This window comes from Chinchilla lanigera, unplaced genomic scaffold, assembly GCF_000276665.1.
Source record: "Chinchilla lanigera isolate Chin_1 unplaced genomic scaffold, ChiLan1.0 scaffold00048, whole genome shotgun sequence".
Taxonomy (NCBI): Eukaryota; Metazoa; Chordata; class Mammalia; order Rodentia; family Chinchillidae; genus Chinchilla; species Chinchilla lanigera.
Genome location: NW_004955449.1, coordinates 11,720,156 through 11,738,148, shown reverse-complemented (window position 1 = coordinate 11,738,148; position 17,993 = coordinate 11,720,156). Strand labels below are relative to the sequence as shown.

At 38.1% G+C, this 17,993-nt stretch overlaps 1 pseudogene; it reads left to right on the top strand.

Annotated features, from left to right (window-relative positions):
- Positions 1–626: 626 nt before the first annotated feature.
- Positions 627–13,843, top strand: LOC102026375 (annotated as a pseudogene).
- Positions 13,844–17,993: the final 4,150 nt, after the last annotated feature.

The following is a 17,993-nucleotide window of genomic DNA, read 5'->3' as shown; positions in this document are numbered from 1 at the left end:
CTGTCATACTTTTTTTAGTAACACAATGAAACAAAAGGACAATTTGAATAAAAGCTTACTGATTGAAAATTCATATATGAGCACGGAACCTGCCAGCAGCTATAGTTTTGAATAAAGAACACAATTGGAGAAACCTGTTCTCTGGACTGTGGAGCGTGCGGGAGGCAGAGCCCTTGCCCTGGGCGAGTGGGGCTGCGTAGTTCTTGGGCTCCGTGGAGACCGAACTCTGCACCCACATGGTAACCCCTGAACCCTGTAACCCTTGCACGCTACCTCACCTGCTCCAGGCTCCTGCTGGCGCGAACCTGGGCTGCCCGGGGAGGTGTGCAAGGCCCCCGGGCCTTCCCTCTGCACCGCAGCAGCAGCGCCCGTGTTCTAATGCGCTCTGCTTCCTAGTCCAGAAATCAGGTCCTAGACTAGTGCTGGCCCTACCGGTCCTTTGTGTTAGAATTTTGGATTTGGCAGCAAGAGAACTGGACTAGTCTGTCTGCATCTCTGTCTCTGTGTCTGTGTCTCTGTATGTGTCTCTGTCTCTCTCTCTTATCTACTATCAAGACTGACAGCTTAAAATGCAGAAGCTTTAGGTGGCCATTACTGTAAACTAGGGAAACAGAAAGACCGGGAAGATGGTGCAAAGCCTGAAAGAGCTGCCACGGGGGCCGATGGATGCAGAAGCAGCCCAAGGTCCTCTCCTAGGCTCTGTTGCTGCGCTCCCCGGACGTTGGAATCCTTGGATTCCCACTAAATTTCTTCCAAGCCCTGTCTTTTGCTGAAGCATGTGTAAATGTTTTTCTACCCATTGAATTAAAAATGTACTAATAAATCTTTTGAAAGGCAGAAACTTGCTCTGCATTGTTCAGTGGCTGCTTATGCTTTCACACCAAGCCCTCCTTCTTCAGCGTGGCTTTTGCCAACTCTCCCAACTTGTGAAGCTGCGTCCCTGGCTTTTCCTTTTCAGGTCCTCCCTCCCGCCTAAGCTTCTCCTCCCTCTTCACTCCCCGTGCTCCAGTCGTTTGCACTGGTTCCACTTCGTAGGTCAGGACATTTCAGCAGCAAATATTTTCCCCAGTAACATACTTTCCTACGTTTCCTCCTGGGCCAGCGGCTGCTTTTCATCCTTTAGATCCTGGCTGAGGCACCCCTTCCTCCAGAAATCCCACTAAGTACCCTAAAGCTGGCTTCGCTGCTCCTTCTGTGCTAGCCCATCTCACCATCCCCAACCTGGTGCTTTTACGGCTCTGCACTGCATTTCCTGTCCATTCGGAGGAGACCGAAACTCTGAGAGGCCAGGGCAATGTTTTCCTCACTGCTGCAACCTCAGTGCTTTGTGCTGAACATAAAATACAGTCAGCACTTAAATAGCTGTTCAGTGAGCTAATGAAAACACACAGGGAACGGGATCTGTTATCAAAGTGAAAAACATCCAGGCCCAAGGGAGCGATAAACCTTCTCCCAGCAAGGTATCCAATCAGGTTCATTTCTGCTCAAACCAGGATTTGTAAATCTTTGATAACATTTTCGAGAGCTGCTGCCTCAGGTTTCAAAGTGAGAGAAATACTTTAAGCGTATGCAACTTTCTTTCAAACCTAAGTCAGAGCTAAATGCCTGTGAATTGATATAAAGATGATCTATATTTTGTGGACATGGGTGGTCCAGACACCCATGAGGAGATAAATAAATGTTTGAGGTGGGTCCCTCAGTGATTTTTACAATGGATGCCAATTTGGCAAGCTTGACTAGGCCCTACCAGTGTGAGGAACCATGATTTTGGTATGATGTTGGGGAATTTGTGGCTTCCATCTGCTGGTTATCTCACAAAATGTAGAGCTGAGAAAAATCACATACTGATTAAATCATAGAATCCCACACTTGGAAGGGACTTCATGAGATGATCGGGCCCGCCTCCTGAAGGTCAATGCATAAATCATCTTGTGCAGATGGCTGTTTATACTATTTTTAAAGCTCTTTAAGGATGGAGATTACACAGCTTCCCTTGGTAGTCTGATCTTCATGGTCAAGAACTTCCTTTTTTAAAAACCCAGCATTTCACTGTAGTTTGGCTCATTTCCCCTATTTTTCAGCTCTCTCTGAACGTGGTGAGTACACGATCAACCTTCCCTGCTAATTATCTCTGGCCCACACCTCACACCCTTGTGACTGGTTATTAAGATCTATGCTGCTTCCCCCTCCTAAGTGACACAGTTGCAATTCCTTTATTTTTCAGAAGGCTTATTTCCCCTTTTCTATTATTTTTGTAATTTAAATATTTTCTCTGGAGAACTGATTGTGTGGTTTACTATATAAAACTGGCAACTGCATTTCTGCTCAAGTCCTCATCAGCTGTAAATAAACAAACAGTGGAGCTTACTCCTTATCTTATTCCAGTATCATATTTGCTGTTTAAATCACAGCATTTCCTTTTTGTTTCTCATGTAGATTATGTTCTACAATAAATCTAAGCCTTTTACTGTCAAACTGCTACTTTTTCCATGTCCTAACTGCATAATTTGTCCTGGCTTTTTTGGTGGACCGAGCCACGGCCCCTTCCAAAGATTTCCATGTCCTGACATTTAGAACCATTTGATTAAGAACCTTGCATCAGGATGATTGTACTGGAAAACACAAATGTCCTGATAAAATGGATACAGAGAAAGGGGAGGAGGCAGGGTCAAAAAGAAAAGAGAGGAGCAGAGATGGGAGTGTTAGGCTTTCAGGATAGAGGAAGGGGCCGCAGACCAAGCCATGCAGTCTCTAAAATCTGGAAAATCTTCTGCATGAATTCTGCCTTGGAAACTCCCACAGGGAGCACGGCCCTGCTAACACCTTGATTTTGGTGCAGGGAAACCCAGATTGGACTTCTGATCTGCAGAAATTTAAGGTAATAAATCTGCATGCTTTTAAACAACTGATTTTGTAGAAATTAATTATATCAGCGGTAAGAAGCAGATACCATTTATTACTGAAAATACCTGTGCTCATCCTGAATTTACAGGTTTTATCTCACAGGGTACTTTTGGATTTATGAAGATTTCTTGGTCACACACTTCTATCATCAAAACCACAGAAAAATTAACAGGTATTTCCTAGATGATTGCAAACCTTATGATTTCTGATCAATTATGTTAATATAATTTATGTGCTAGAGGGTTTTCCTTCTTGAGAGGATTCTGTGTGCCAGATGCCATGCTGTGAATCTAGAAAGTCGAGCTGACTGAGAGCGTGACTATAAGTGTAAGGTAGGGAATGTTATGTCCTCTTCCCCGGGCTTGGAGTTGTAAAACAGCACAGTTAGCTGCTGGCATGGTGAACCTCCAACTCCAGTCAGCCTGACCTTGTAGCTCATCTCCTTTCTATGATTTTGACCTGCCACTGTACTACCCTCTCTTTTTCTGGGTGGAACACTCACTTGTAAAAAATCTAAAGCATCATGCATTTTCAAGGGAAATATGTTACTATAAATGTAACTTTCTTGGGGAAAAAAATGTTACTTTCCTAGAAATGACATGTATTTGCTCCAGATGTCAGGTGAAAATGATTTCAAGCATCAACAGCAAGATCATAATTGTTGAAAAGAGAGAAGCATCACTCAAAAGCATTGTGTATATGTGCTGGGTGGGGGAGCAAAAGCTCTGTCTTGGCAGGAACCTGCAGTTTCCCTGGAGAAAATCATTTCCAAAGAAGAAAACTTCTACATTAGTTTTCGGCAAAGTATGGTTCAAACTCTTACACTGCCCTATGAAGATTTCTGATGCTGGGTTGTTTTTCAGTGGAATGCTATCACCTGCATTATTTGGGAAGTGAGACAAGGAGGGCCGATGCTGTGCTTCTGTGCTCCTCTTCTTTCTTAGTTGTCTCTATTTGGAAGAGAGAAGAGTGTAATTTTATTTTTAAAACTCATCTTTCCCAACTAATGCTCTCCATGTGGTTTGCCAAAGCTGAGTGGAAATATAAATTTCTTCTCTTCATCTCATCTAAAACCACCCAACAGAGCTGGGGATATAGCTCAGCAGCACAGCGCCTGCCTGGCTAGAGCAAGGTGGTGAGTTCGAACCCCAGTACCACAAAATAAATAAATAAATAAGATAAAATATAATAAAATCACCCACCAATTACTCAGTCAACCAATAACCATTACTTGATTATTTTCGCCAGCCTCTCTTCACAGTTACTTTTATCTGAACAATTAGTAAATTTTCTCAACATCATATACAGCACTACACAAATATAACTTCATGTTCTTCCAATCTAACTCCTATTCCTATGTCTCTCTAATAAACTATCTTATAATTGTACTCATTTTTTTCTTCCAGTCAAATCATGAACCATCATAGCAATCTACACTTGTTCTATGAAAATCAATCTCTGTCCCTGTCCCTGTCGCTGTCCCTGTCTCTGTCTCTGTCTCTCTCTGTCTCTCTCTGTCTCTCTCTGTCTCTCTCTGTCTCTGTCTCTCTCTGTCTCTGTCTGTCTCTCTCTCTGCAGTACCGGAGTTTGAACATAGAGGACTGATGAGATACTTTCTCAGCCCTTTTATAATTTTCTAGAATTTTGAGACAGGTTCTCACTAAATTGCCCAGATTGGTTTCCAACTTGTAATCCTCCTGCCTCAGCCTCTGTAGTCACTGGAATAAAACAGTCACCTGTATAACAGGTAGGTGCCACTACACCCAGCTTCTTGTCTCTTCTTAATCCACTATAATTTAGTTTGTCTCACCCTTAATTTATAAGACAACAAATGTTATTATAAAAGACTTGCATTCTTGTGGCTTGGGAGTGGGAGTGGGTGTGGTAGTAGATGCAATCCACATATCTTTTGTTTTTGTGTGTCCCAAGCTAATTTGACTTTCTCTTGAGCCTTTAAACACTTGTTCTGGACATCATATATATAATTAATGGAGACTGAACCCAGGGGCTTCTCACTGAGCTATATCCATAGCCCTTTTCAATTTTTTTTCTGAGACAGGTTGCTGCTAAACTGCTAAGTTGCCCAGGCTGTGTTTGAACTTGTGATCTTCCTGCCCCACCCTCTCTCAAAGTGCTGGGATTGCAGGTATGTGCCACCATCCCGGGCTCTGTATTCATTCTTTAGTGCACTGACATCATTAAAATACTTGGCCAGAGAACTAAGAGGTAACTGATTGTCATGGCTTGTGTCTAAATGCTCCCTTCAAGGTTCATGCCGTCATGGGTGGGTTTTTCAGAGGTGGCTGGATCTAAAGTGTGGGATACTGGGATTACATGTGTGATGCTAGGATCAAGGGTGTGTGGTTTTACTAAATTAGTCCACTGATGGTATTTGAGCATAGTTTTGGGTGTGGATAATAGAAAGGTCCACTCTGGGTGTGAGTGCTAACTGTTTTAAGGGTGTGTAGCCTGGAGAGAATATAAGGGACAGAAAGAGGGCTGTTGTTGTCATTGGTGCTGCTGCTTCTTTACTACTTTGCTGCCTTCTACCCACCATGAACTATTTCTCCTTGATGCCCCTCTACACACTACCTTGGAGCCAACCAACTATGGACTGAAACCTCTATAAACTGCAAGCCAAATAAACCTTTCCTCCTTTACCTTTGGATATTGGTTGTTTTTTCGCAGCAACAAGAAAGGTAACCAAGACACATCTAAACTGCTTGCTTGTATCCATGGCATATCTTAGCATTTTGCCTCTCCCTTCCTGTGCATTTTTGTTTTCTTAATTCAAGTCTTCATTCTTCAGCTGAATTACTGAAATATTTCCTACACTGCGTCTTTCCTTCAATGCTTAAAATTTCACATCATTAAGCTCCTGTGATGATTGTTAATTGTCACTAAATGAGGAATTACATATAGTAGGTACATAACAATGTTCAGAAAAAAGAAATGGTCAAAGGAAACTTCAACGCCAGGACTTTTGCTTTTATTTCTGCAAGTTTTACATGCATTACTATAATATATAACAGAACATAAAACTACAGTACTATATTATTCAGTATAATCAGCAAAATTTACAGTGCTGCATAAACAAGGTATACTGTACAAAAAGATATTGACGCTTTATAAACAAGATGCACAGAACTGTACAAAAAAGATAGCTCTTCAGTCCAGTCATTAAACAAGTAGGTCTTTCAATGCAAAATATCTGCAGTTTGTTCCAGCAAAAGAAGAAGAAAGGAGAGGGAACTGCTCAGGTGGAGGAGTACAGACATTTGTGTCCAAACCAAAAGCTACCTAGGGAATTTTTAGAAATGGTAAGAAAAGTTGAAATGTAATTGAAGACATAGGCTAAAATATAAAGGTAGTAGTACCCATGTATAATATCAGTACTCTGGATGCTGAGGTGGGTGGATTGCCTGATATTCAAGGCCAGCCTGAAATACATAGTGAGTCTCCGTCTCAAAGAACCAATAAAAAATGAAGTTTAAAATTATTTTGTGCAAACATTAACTATGATTTAAATTTCAAAAGTAATAAGGTTTATATATCAAACAAATACGAAAGTGCTCTGTATTGAGTTCACAGCTCAGGACTACTGGACAATGGGGTTCTCTGGTCTTGAAAGCAATAGAGCTCATTTAGAAAGAAAAACGAAGCAAGGCCTAATTAAATACACATCCACCTGTTCATGGCCAAACTTAAAAAGTAGAAGTGTAAATACCTTCATAACTGGAGTCCTGTGCCCTGTCCCTCCTCCTTCTCGTGACTCCCTCCAGAGGTAACTCACCACTCTGAAATTTGTGCTCTGTCATTTCCTTGGACATTTATTTTAATGCCCACATCACAATTGTCCTCACTTATCTAGTGTGGAATCTCAGCTACTCTACCCAGCTGATAAGACAGAAACTTCAGGAGTAAGGCCTGACCCACTACTTTTTCTCTCCTCTGGTGTGCTGGTGCAGGTGCCGCGGGGAGGAGAGGCAAATGTACATTTCTCTCCCCAAATCCAGGTTCAGACTGAGACCTGCCAACTGCCAACTGGTGCTGCTGCACCATAAAAACCGGCGAATGTTACAGGTCAGGCGGCGTCCCCTGGCCTCCCAGGAGAACAAGCTGGGGACGGTTTCCGGTGCCCCACTGTTCAGCTTCCATTTCCTATTAATTCTGTTAGTTCTCCCACTACAGTGCACTTCAGATCTGCCCAACGATCTCAGATCTATCGCAGCGCCGTTAGCCAAGACTGCTGTCTTTTTCCATTTTATTATTCAAATTTTCAAATACACACAATAGAAAAAATAGCATGTTTGACTCCCACGTGTGAATCGCTTGATCCAACTTCAATACACATTGACATTTTGCCAATTTTGTCCTAACTATTCTCCATCCCTGTTTACTTTGGAGGGAAGGTGGTCTTAGGAATTGAAAGCAAGCCCTTATCATTTCACAAGTAAGCTATTTTTAAAACAACTTTATTAGTACGTGTGTGTTTATCGGTGCTTTCCTTCTGCCTCCATCTCTTGATCCTCTTCCGTTTGAGAAGGATCTCTTTCTACTTTCTACCTATCTCCTATTTCTCAATCTACTTATATATCTCTATTTTTATCCCTAAACCAGCTCATTATTACACTTTAAACTATTAACAATTACTCTTAACATTATTGAACAACAAAGTTGTTTTCTTTTCTTTTCTTTTTTTCTTTGTCTTTTTGAGACAGGGTCTCACTATGCAGTTCAGGCTGGCCTTGAGCTCACTTTGTAGCCCAGGCTGGTCTTGAACTCGCAACGATCCTCCTGCCTCAGCCTCCCCAGTGCTGGGATTACAGGCCACCAGGCCTGGCTTAAAGTTGTTTGCAAATTTCTCCAAATATAAAAAATACTTTTATAAAAGTAGAAATAGTTTCCTAATGAAGTCCATAGTTGCCTTTGATTGCTGTCTTTACTGTGTTTCTTTTATTCCATAACAGATTTGTTCCTTTTAAAAAAAGACTATTTTATTTAAAAACTATTTATAGACTATTTCATATTTTGCATGGGGTTCTTAGCTTTTCCTCTTGATTCTTATTAACTTATATTTTGATTAAGATTTTTCTTGAGACTTATGTTCAAATCTTTGTGCAGGACTAGTTTGACATAGTGCACTGTATCACCTACCGTCATGATCAATAGGCTCACATGGTTAGTAGTTTCCCATTCAGTTTTCACCTAGCGGTTTTTAGTATATTCTGATAACTGTCTGGATCTATTATTTTATTAATGATTGCAAAATGGTGATTTTTCTAATTCTATTTTATTACTCATCTGGAACTGTAAAAAATCTTTTCTCATAAACCATTTAGTTACTCTGTTATGGTTTACATTTAGATGTCCCCCCAGTGTCTCATGCACTCATGGGGGGCGTTGGGGAGGTGATTAGGTCATGGGCTGCGACAGTAATGGTGTATTCACCACTGCTGAGTTCATAGCTGACCTGCTGTTAGGAATTGGGATCTTGTTGGAAGAGGTGGGTCCTTGTGGGTAAGGCCTAGCAGGGTGTATCTCCCACTCCTGCCTGCCTGCCTGCCTGCAAAGTTATGAAGGCACCTTTCCTCCGCCATGCCCCTTAGCCATGCTGCCTCACCTTGGAGCCAGAAGACTAGGGACTGAAACCTTTCCTAACTGTGACCCAAAATAAACCTTTCTCCTTTAAATCACGGGTGTTGGGTATTGGATCTCAGTGAAGAGAAAGTAACTAAGACACTCGGAATAATAATTAGTATAGAAAAAGTACAACAAATACTTGCTTCTTTCCCAACACATCACATTTTTAGAGTGAGTTGATGTCCCAGCAATTACCAAAGGTTATCAGCATTGTTAAAAGCTTGTATACAAAAGCCTGAACCTGCAGAAAACTTGAAGGAGTGGTACAGTGAATACTCCTGTTTCTAGTTGGGTCCACCAATTGGCATCATCTCATTTGTACCCTTTCTCCCATCAGCTTGCTTTCTGGTACCTAACAATGTTCTAAGTTCACCTCATACTTTATATATTTCAGAGGAATTGAGTTTTCTCCAAGGAGCTCCTAACTTTTTAGTGGGAAGTGTCATTAAAACCAAGATATTAAGCTGAATGTGATGTCACATACCTGCAATACCTGCTGCTCTAGAGGCTGAGACAAAAGGGTCAGAAGTTGGAGGCCATCATAGCAGTTTAGTGAGTGTATAATTCGATACTTATATAGACACATGTAAAACATATATACCCACATACTATATGTGTATATTTATATATACAAAACACATATACCTATGTACACAGAGTGCATGCTAATATCTGCAATTGATGTGGATATTACTTCTTCACTTTTTCTATTCTGTACCTGATTTTCCCTTCTCGAACAGTTACAACCTTAATTTCTAACAAAGACATTGTATTTACTAATTTGTTCTTTCCACGAATACACATAAAGGAGTTTCTGAATTACTACATCAGTAGTACTATTGAAAACCATCCTGTCTTTATGAGCGATTAAAAACAATCCTGTCTTTATGAACTAATATGCATTTTTAAAATAAATGGTTACATAGTTCTCCATTTTGTAGATGTACCCTGATTAATTCAGCCAGTATCTATGGATAGACACTTAGATTGTTTGATTTTTCACAATAAATTATCAAAGTCTGCAAAGAATTACCTTGTGCATATGTAATTTTAAATTTCTAGATTTATACATTTAGGGTAAATTTCTATAACTGGGACTTTTGATTAGTTTTGTAAGTACTATCAAATTCCTTTTCATAACAACAATTACACACTCATCTGCCATCTTTGAAGGGTTCTGTGGACACATATCCTTGTCAACAGAAGGTATTTTCAAGTTGGTGTATGTATGTATGTATGTATATATTTTGTGGTACTGAAGATTGAATTCAGGGCCTTTGCACTGAGCTATATTCTCAGCCTTTTTTAAAAATAATTTTTTTTAAATTTTGAGATAAGTTTCTCTAAGTCACTAAGTTGCCCAGACTTGATTCATATTTTGATCCTCTGCCTTAGGCTATCAGAATGCTAGGATTCCAGGGGTACGCCACCATGCTTGGCCAGTATTTTCTTTTAATTAGAAATGACATCTTAGTATGGTTTTCTTTTGTTTCAGTCATACATTTTGCATATTTAAATGTATTTACTAACGCATACCTTATATGTAGCAAAATGCATGATCTTAAGTGTTCATTTGGATGATTTTTAGAAATGTATCCCCTTATATCCTAATGAAGAAATACAAGATTTCTATCACTTTAGGAATTTCTCTTGTTCCCATTTCTATTCAAATTTCACACTTCCTTCCCCAGAGCCCACCACTAAGCTATTCTATAAGGTCTGCTTAGTTTGTATTGTTCTCTAAACTTTGTATAAATAAAATCAAGCAGTATGCTATATTTTGTGGTTGTCATCTTTTCCACCACACATTATTTGTGAACTTTATCCATGCTGCTGTATTTATTTTATTGATAATATTACACTGTGTGACTCTACCAGCTTTCTGTCCATGCTGTGGTTGATGGACATTGGATTGTTTCCAGTTTGCTTTTTTTTAGCTTGATGAAAGCCACTAAGAAAATCCTTGTTCATCTTTTAAAGACTGAGCAATTCTCCATTTTCTTTGTGTAACTTAAATCATTCAGTCGGTATCCTATAGATGGTGGTTTAGGTTGTTTATGTATTTCTATTTTATTTATGTAGATATTAAAATAAATATGGTAGGTAATTTTATAAGAAATTCATGTGGTTGTCCTAATTCAGTCTATCACTAAACTATATGAGACTTCCAATTGTTTATATTCTTGCTGCCAGTTTTTGACTTTGCAGACTTATATAGATATATAATGCATCAATCCTACTTTACTCAGTTTTTATGAGGGCAGATATTGATTTTTATCAAAGGCCTATGCAATATGGGTGGAGGTAATGATGAAAATCTTCTCTTTAGATTTCTCAATACATTACATTAAGAGAGTTCCTGTTACTGAAGCATGCTTGATGATTTTGAAATAAATTACATTTGATTGTAGTATATTATTAATGTTTTCAACATAGTGATGCAGTCTACTTTCTGATTATCTTGCAATTTTAAAATCAGTATGTCAAAGTAAAAGTAGCCTACAAAATTTTCTCTTTTACAGTATTTTCTTTTATCTCTATGATGTTGATAGGTCAAAGTTATGCTCACTTTATAAGCACACAGTATGTAGGATATCCTTTCTTCTTTTCCTAGCCCCTGAGACATTTCACACAGCACCAAAATTATTCACTCTTTGAAAATATGGTAGAAGTTCGTAAGAAAACACCTGCACCTGTAACCTTTTCATGGAATAGTTCTTGGTACTCTCATTTCTTCTATGTAAATTGGTTTATGCACGTTTTTGCTAATTTTTACTTGCATCAATTTTTAAAATATTACATTTTCTTAAAAATTTCTCATTCTATTAGATTTTCAAGTAAATTTGTTCAGCATTTTCAATAGCCTTTATTTGCTTTAATTTCAGTGTTGTTTCCTAGAGTGTTTACTTTCTTCTTTTTTGTTTAGGTTAGCTAGTGGTTTCTATTTTGTTTTTTCTTTTTAGAGAGCCATAATTTTATTATCCCATTGTTTCAGTTTTCTTCATTTTCTACCTAAATTGCTTCTGTTTTTACTTTTATTATTTACTTCTGAAAGCTTAAAAATTATAAATGGATTTCAGATGTCAGCAAATATATTTGCTCCATTTACTTAGACAATCAAAAACATATGACTTTTCTCCACTTTATTTCTGTGAATCATATCAATTATTTTGCAACTATTAAAGCACCCCCGAATTGCTGGATTTCATTTGCTGATGACTCGAGTAGGATTTTCCATTTATATTGATGAATTAGATAGGTCTGTTGTTTTACATGTGAAATCCTTTTATGTATTTTCGTATCAAAGTTTCTTAATATTAACTGGGAAAAATTCCTTCTTTTTCCCTTCTAATATTGATATTGTTTTTTCTGAGTACTTAGTAGTAGAATTCACCAATGAAGGCATCTTGGTCTGAAGATTTTTTTGGAAGTTTTTTTTTTTTTAGTAATAGACCCAATTCCTATTATATGATAGTACATCTATCAAGACTATTAAATTTTTTTTTGTATTTTGTGTGTATATATCAGTAGCATTTTTAAAGGAATTGATCTAGTTCATCAAACTGACAAGTTTATTGGGTATACAATCTTACATAGTATGTGTGTGTGTGTGTGTTTGTGTGTGTGTATGTGTGTGTGTGTATGCGTGCTTGTGTGTGTTTGATAGTAAGGACTGAACTCAGGGCCTTGCTTGGTGGTACTTGCTTGACAAGAATTCTATCACTGAGCTAGACCCCCCCCACCTCCACAGTATATTTTTATTATTCTTTTATTATCTGTAAGCTCTTTAGATGTCCACCTATATTTCTCTAGTCTCCCTCTTCTCTACTCTTGCTAAGAACTTACTAAGTTTGTTATTCTACTCAAAGAACCAATTTTCAACTTGATTCTTAGTATAATTTTTTTCCAATTTTGTTATCTTTCAACTCATTTTACTTTGTGAGGTTTGCTCTGTCTTCCATTTTTTTGAGGTAAAATTTTGACCACTGATTTTGAAACTTTTTCTGAGTTAAACTTTCCCCTTAAACACTGCTTTAGCTGGATGGTGAGTTGTATTATTATGGAGTTTTAAAGTATTTTTCACTAAGGGGACAGAATGGCGCATTCCTGTGATCGCAGCTGTTCTGGAGGTTGAGGAAGGAGGATCACGTGAGCCCATGATGTGGGTGGGAACTTCCTGTCTGTGCTGCACAATGGGCACATGTTCCAGGGCAGCAGAGCGGCAGCTCAAGGAGGTGGAGTGTGGTAGGCCTGGGGGTAGGGGCTAAATGGACTTTCAGCCCTCAAAACTCTGGTTCCTCCTTCCCAGCTTCCCTCTGCCTCTCGAGTTCTAGGTCTTCCTTGAGTTGCCTTTGACAATCCCTAGATCAGAGCCCTGCTCCTCTGGTGTGATAGGTGAACTGCAGGAAAAGTTGTACCAGACGTTTAGGACAGAGTATCCTGGATATGCTAATGTCCCAACTCTGAACCAGCTAATTCATGAACTGATGCACCCTTTATGAGTGGAGAATAGCAGGCTCAGCCCCTGATAGTGGGTGTGCCCCCTTAATAAGTGCCTCTAACTTTCTGCTCCAGATCACTTACAAAGATGTGGCTGTGAATATTTACTTTCTGTTTTCCTTCCAGAAAACTGTTCTGTAAAAGACAAGGTTTTTACAAAGTATATCAGGATCTATTACAACCATTAATATCTACCCTGCATCCAGTTTCTACAAATCACTGATTGCAGATTTGATAAAGAAAACTAGAAAGGTTTTCTTATGCATTTCTTAAAAGAAATTGGCGGAATATTATCAAGCTAAAGAGAACTGTGATATGGAGTCTCAGAAAACTTAGACATTTTTTAGCAAGGACTCTTTGTTGAGAAGGTCCAGCTTATCTGTGATTAATTTGCTGCTGCTTATCCTGTGTCCAAAGCTGGAGTCTGTGGAGATACATGAATATAAGAGAAAACTAGAACAGCACCATCCAACAGAAATGTGTTAAAAAGTGAAGTGTTTAAAAACTATAGAAATAGGAAAAATTAAAATGGAAGAGGAAAGAAATTATGAGTATTAGTTGAGTTCCAGAACAAATTTAAGTGAACTTGTCAGACAAAAATGGAAGTTCTCATTTCTTAGGAAGAAGATATCCCTGAAAGAATTCAGGAGCATCAAGAGACTGAAACAAAAGAAATGTATGCGCAAAGGTACCTTCTACTAAAAGGTACAGATTTGTGACGAGAAAACAAGTAGAGGTGAAGCAAATTATTGAAGCTTTTGAGTTGACCTACAGGCTCCAAAAAGAAAATATTTAAGGAACGTATTTGAGGCACTTCCGAGATCAGAGCAGGATACAGAATATGGAAGAGACCTATACCCAAAAGCTCAACAATGAACTTCTAAAATATCATCTTGGACTAGGGAACAACAGCCTCACTAGCACTAATAGGCTGAGTGAAGATAAATGAGTAAAGAAAAAATCATTCAATTGCAAGAGCTCATAGCTCTTAATTCAAAACAGAAAGAAGCCAGTCAGTCTGCAAATCATACGAGAGACTGTGGGCCTACCAGACCCAGTTTCTGACAGTGATAAAACAAACCACATGCTGAATGAAAAGGTTAAAGAGATGAGTGATTATTTACAACTGAAAAAAGAGAAACTGCAGCTTCTGGCACAAAATAAATTACTTCAATAATAGAAAAAGTAGGAAAACTTACATCTTCTAAATCTTATAGCTAGCCCAGCTCCTGAGCTTTTGATCTTCTGGAAAGAATTAAAGAGTAGAATACACTGCAGTGTTTGAGCCTAAAGAGTTTGAAGCTCCCAGGCAAGTTCTGCAAACACAGGTGCAAAGTGAGACTGAACAACTAAAGGCTCACATATTCAGTGATGATACTTTTCTAAAGAGGTTAACTATTCAGGTTGCTGCTTTAAAATTGCAACTGAAACAAACTCAGACTGCTAGAGAATGCAGTGCACCACAGTTTCTAGCAGTGTCAGCCATTGTGTGAGTGGGTTAGTAAGTGGCAGGATGGTGCCTCACAGTGATATGATCAGGGAGGTTCTCGAACAGGAAAAGGTTATAGCAGCTGTTGTTACACAAATGATCACAAGTTATCTAAATGAAGGGAAAGAGAGTAGTTCCTTGGTTCTGACCTTGAGTTTGTAGTAAATAGGCCCCGGGCAAAAGGGCAAGATCAAGAGGCTAAACACTTGGAAAAAGCTTTCAGAAATTACCGTGAAAGTCCTTGGAAACCCTACTAAAAGATCACCCTCGGTGAAGACAGCTGTCTCTGCATTTTCCAGACTTTCAAAAACATCCACTCCAGTTCCCTGGAAAGACATGTTTTCACAGACCAAGCTGTCTCTGAGACATCTCAGAGTGTGCATTTAACGTGGAAAATAGTGATACCGCCCAAGTCCTCTCAGGCAGCCGTGCGGGTACACTTCCTCCAAGTGCCTCTCCTCCTGCCCCTCCCCAAAGCTAGAAGCCTTGATAAGGAAATTGATCAGCAACCCTAGGCAGGTCATAGACATGAATGAATGCCCCAGCAATCACTGGCTGGATCAAGGCATCATCTTTCTGTCTGTCCCTTCTCCAGTGCTTCACAGGAGGAGGCCATTCTTTATCACAAACTGAAGCTGAAGAGAAATGTGAATTTTCAAATTTGGATAAGCTAGCTTTTTAGGATAATGAGGAATTTGAACTATCTTTTCCATGTGTAGGGAATGGGCCCAAAAAGTATGAAGCAGATGGGCTCCATCCTGTGGGCAACATGCCTCACATGGACGTTGCCTCAGCTGCTGAGCCCGCCAGTCCCATCTCATATCACTACCCAAGTGCCCATCAGAAACAAACTGGAGAACAAAAGGAAGAAAACATGTGGGCACAGCACAGGGAAGAACTAAGGCAAAGAGAAAAACAAAAGCAGTGACCAGCAAGGAACTCTGGAAAGGGAACAAAGAGAACTAGAAACACTGGAGCAGGAATGATTGAAGAATGAAATGGAAAAGGAATTAAAAGTGAGTGTGCAAAACATGAAAGACAAATCAGTGTGAAAACCCCCTAGAAAAATATGAGGAAATCATCCAGCCCCTGCTGCAGTGGGAGAGTCTGCACGTAAGAGCGCGTAAAGGTCAGAAAATGCTCCCAAGTGGATGTACTGCCATCTAGTGACGAGGATGAAAGTTTCCCGGGCCTTTCTCCTGAAGAACCAGCTGACATTTGGTAGTCATATTAGCTGCCCAGCTTTTTACATACAAGGAGAATTTACGTGAGGTTTCTAAATGATGCTTTGTAATCAGACAAAAGAGTTGTAGTGAAGTGAGTGCTCAGACTCAAGAAGTTTTGAATTTTAAATTATTTTTTATCAAAAGATAACCTAGTACCTCTGTGGTCAGAGAAAGTGCTCTAAATTTAGTGTTATGAGTTTTGGCGAAATTTTCAATCCAGCATAGGGCCAACCTCTGTAGATACTTTATGTGAAACTTGGGAAGAATGTTGATTCCCTTGTTTGGTGTGACATTTTATGCATGTTAATTTTATTTTGTTGATTGTGTTTATCAGATCTTCTTTCTCTGGGTCTTTGTTAGCCATTCAACAAGTCATCCACTTTTATTTTTTGTCACTTGAAACCTCATCTCTTTTTGCAAGTATGCTATTTTCTGTGAAGATTTAGAATTATTATATATCTGTAGACAATTATTTAATAGTTTTATCACTTTTAAATGCCCCTCTATTTCTAGCTTATTTAGAGCCTATTTTTCAAAATAATTATCTCCGCACAACCTTTCTTGTGTTAATGTTTGCATGTTATAAATGTAATGTCTATATATACTCTTAAATCTTTACCTGTAAAGTGTCTTTTGTAATAGTTTGCTGAATTTTTATGTTCATTTGAATGATATTAATCTTCAATTTTAATGTTTAGTTCATTTATATTTAGTGTAAAACTGGCATTCTTAGGATAATATCTGTTTACTCTGCTTGCTATCTAAAACACAGTTGAGCCTCATTATTTACAGATTCCATGTTTGCAAATTCACCTACTAAAATTTGTGTACTACCTTCAAATCAATATCCATAGCACTTTTCTGGTTATTCATAGGCATGGAAATTTGATAAATAATTTGAATCATCCAATGCACACATTGCAACTAAGATTTACTGTTTATGGTGATTTTATAGGTCTTAACTCCTACATATAACAATAATTGTACCTTTCTCTATATCCTTCCAATATTTTCTTATTGTTTTCCAAACATCTGCTTTTTTCACTGGTTCTTTTTTGTTCTTCAGTTATACAAGCATATGCTCAAATAGATATAGTTTTACTATAGTCTTCTTTGTTCATTTGTTTGTTTTATTTTTTCAGTACTGGGAATTGAACTCATGACCTCACTTTTGCGAGGCAGGTGCTTGCACCACTGAGCTATATCCCCAGCCCCTAGTCTTCTTGATTATGTATGTTGTCTTACCTATATTTCTTAATACCTCTAAAATAGTGTTACATACTGCAGACATCCCTTGTTTAATGACAGTCTTGTTCCTTCAACTAGATTACTAACTGAATTGTTCACTAAATGAGGAATTTATATAGTATGTACATTGCAATATATGATGTACTTTATCATATTAAAAATTATCCATCAATTGCCATTTCTCCCTGGATGAGGATTTAACATTTTCTAGGGCCTTTAGGTGTTTTAAGAGATGATATTGTGGTTTTCTTGTGATTATTAATACCATGAATTAAAGAATTTTTATATCAGATCATTTTACATCATACCATAATTCTCCTTGGTCATATTATTTTTAATACATATATCCTTTTTTAACATTTTAAGTTATTGCATCTATCTTCATAACTGGCATTTACCTGTAAAATTTGACATAACTTATTTTCATATTTTGTTATCAATGTAATATTTATGTCAGAAAAAAGAATTATGAGTTTTTATTTCCAGGTTAAGTAGTACTTTCAGGTTAATCTACTGTGAAAACATTTGGTCAAGAAACTTCTGTGTAAGATCTTTTAAACTCTATGTTTTTCTTTAGTGAAAATGATCTCTTTAGTTTATTCTTACATGTTAGGGACAATTTTGGTAAATTATACTTTCCTATAAAGTTTCTTATCCTAAGTTTTCAAATGTAGTAACATTTAGTTGTTCAAACTAACCTCATAATTTAAAAACTCCTTTACCTTGATAATTATTTTCTGTTTGTTACTTTTCATTTTAAAATTTATACTTTACCTCTTTCTTTAAAAACATTTTAGTAATTTATTTTGCTGAATTTTCTCTTTAAAAGACCTGCAATTTTATTTAATCATGAGTTGTACTATTCATATTTTTTCTTTTCTTTTCTTTTCTTTTTTTTTTTTTGATACTAGGAATTGAACTCAGAACCTTGCGCTTGCCAGGCAAGTGCTGTACCACTGAGCTGTATCCCTGGCCATATTTAT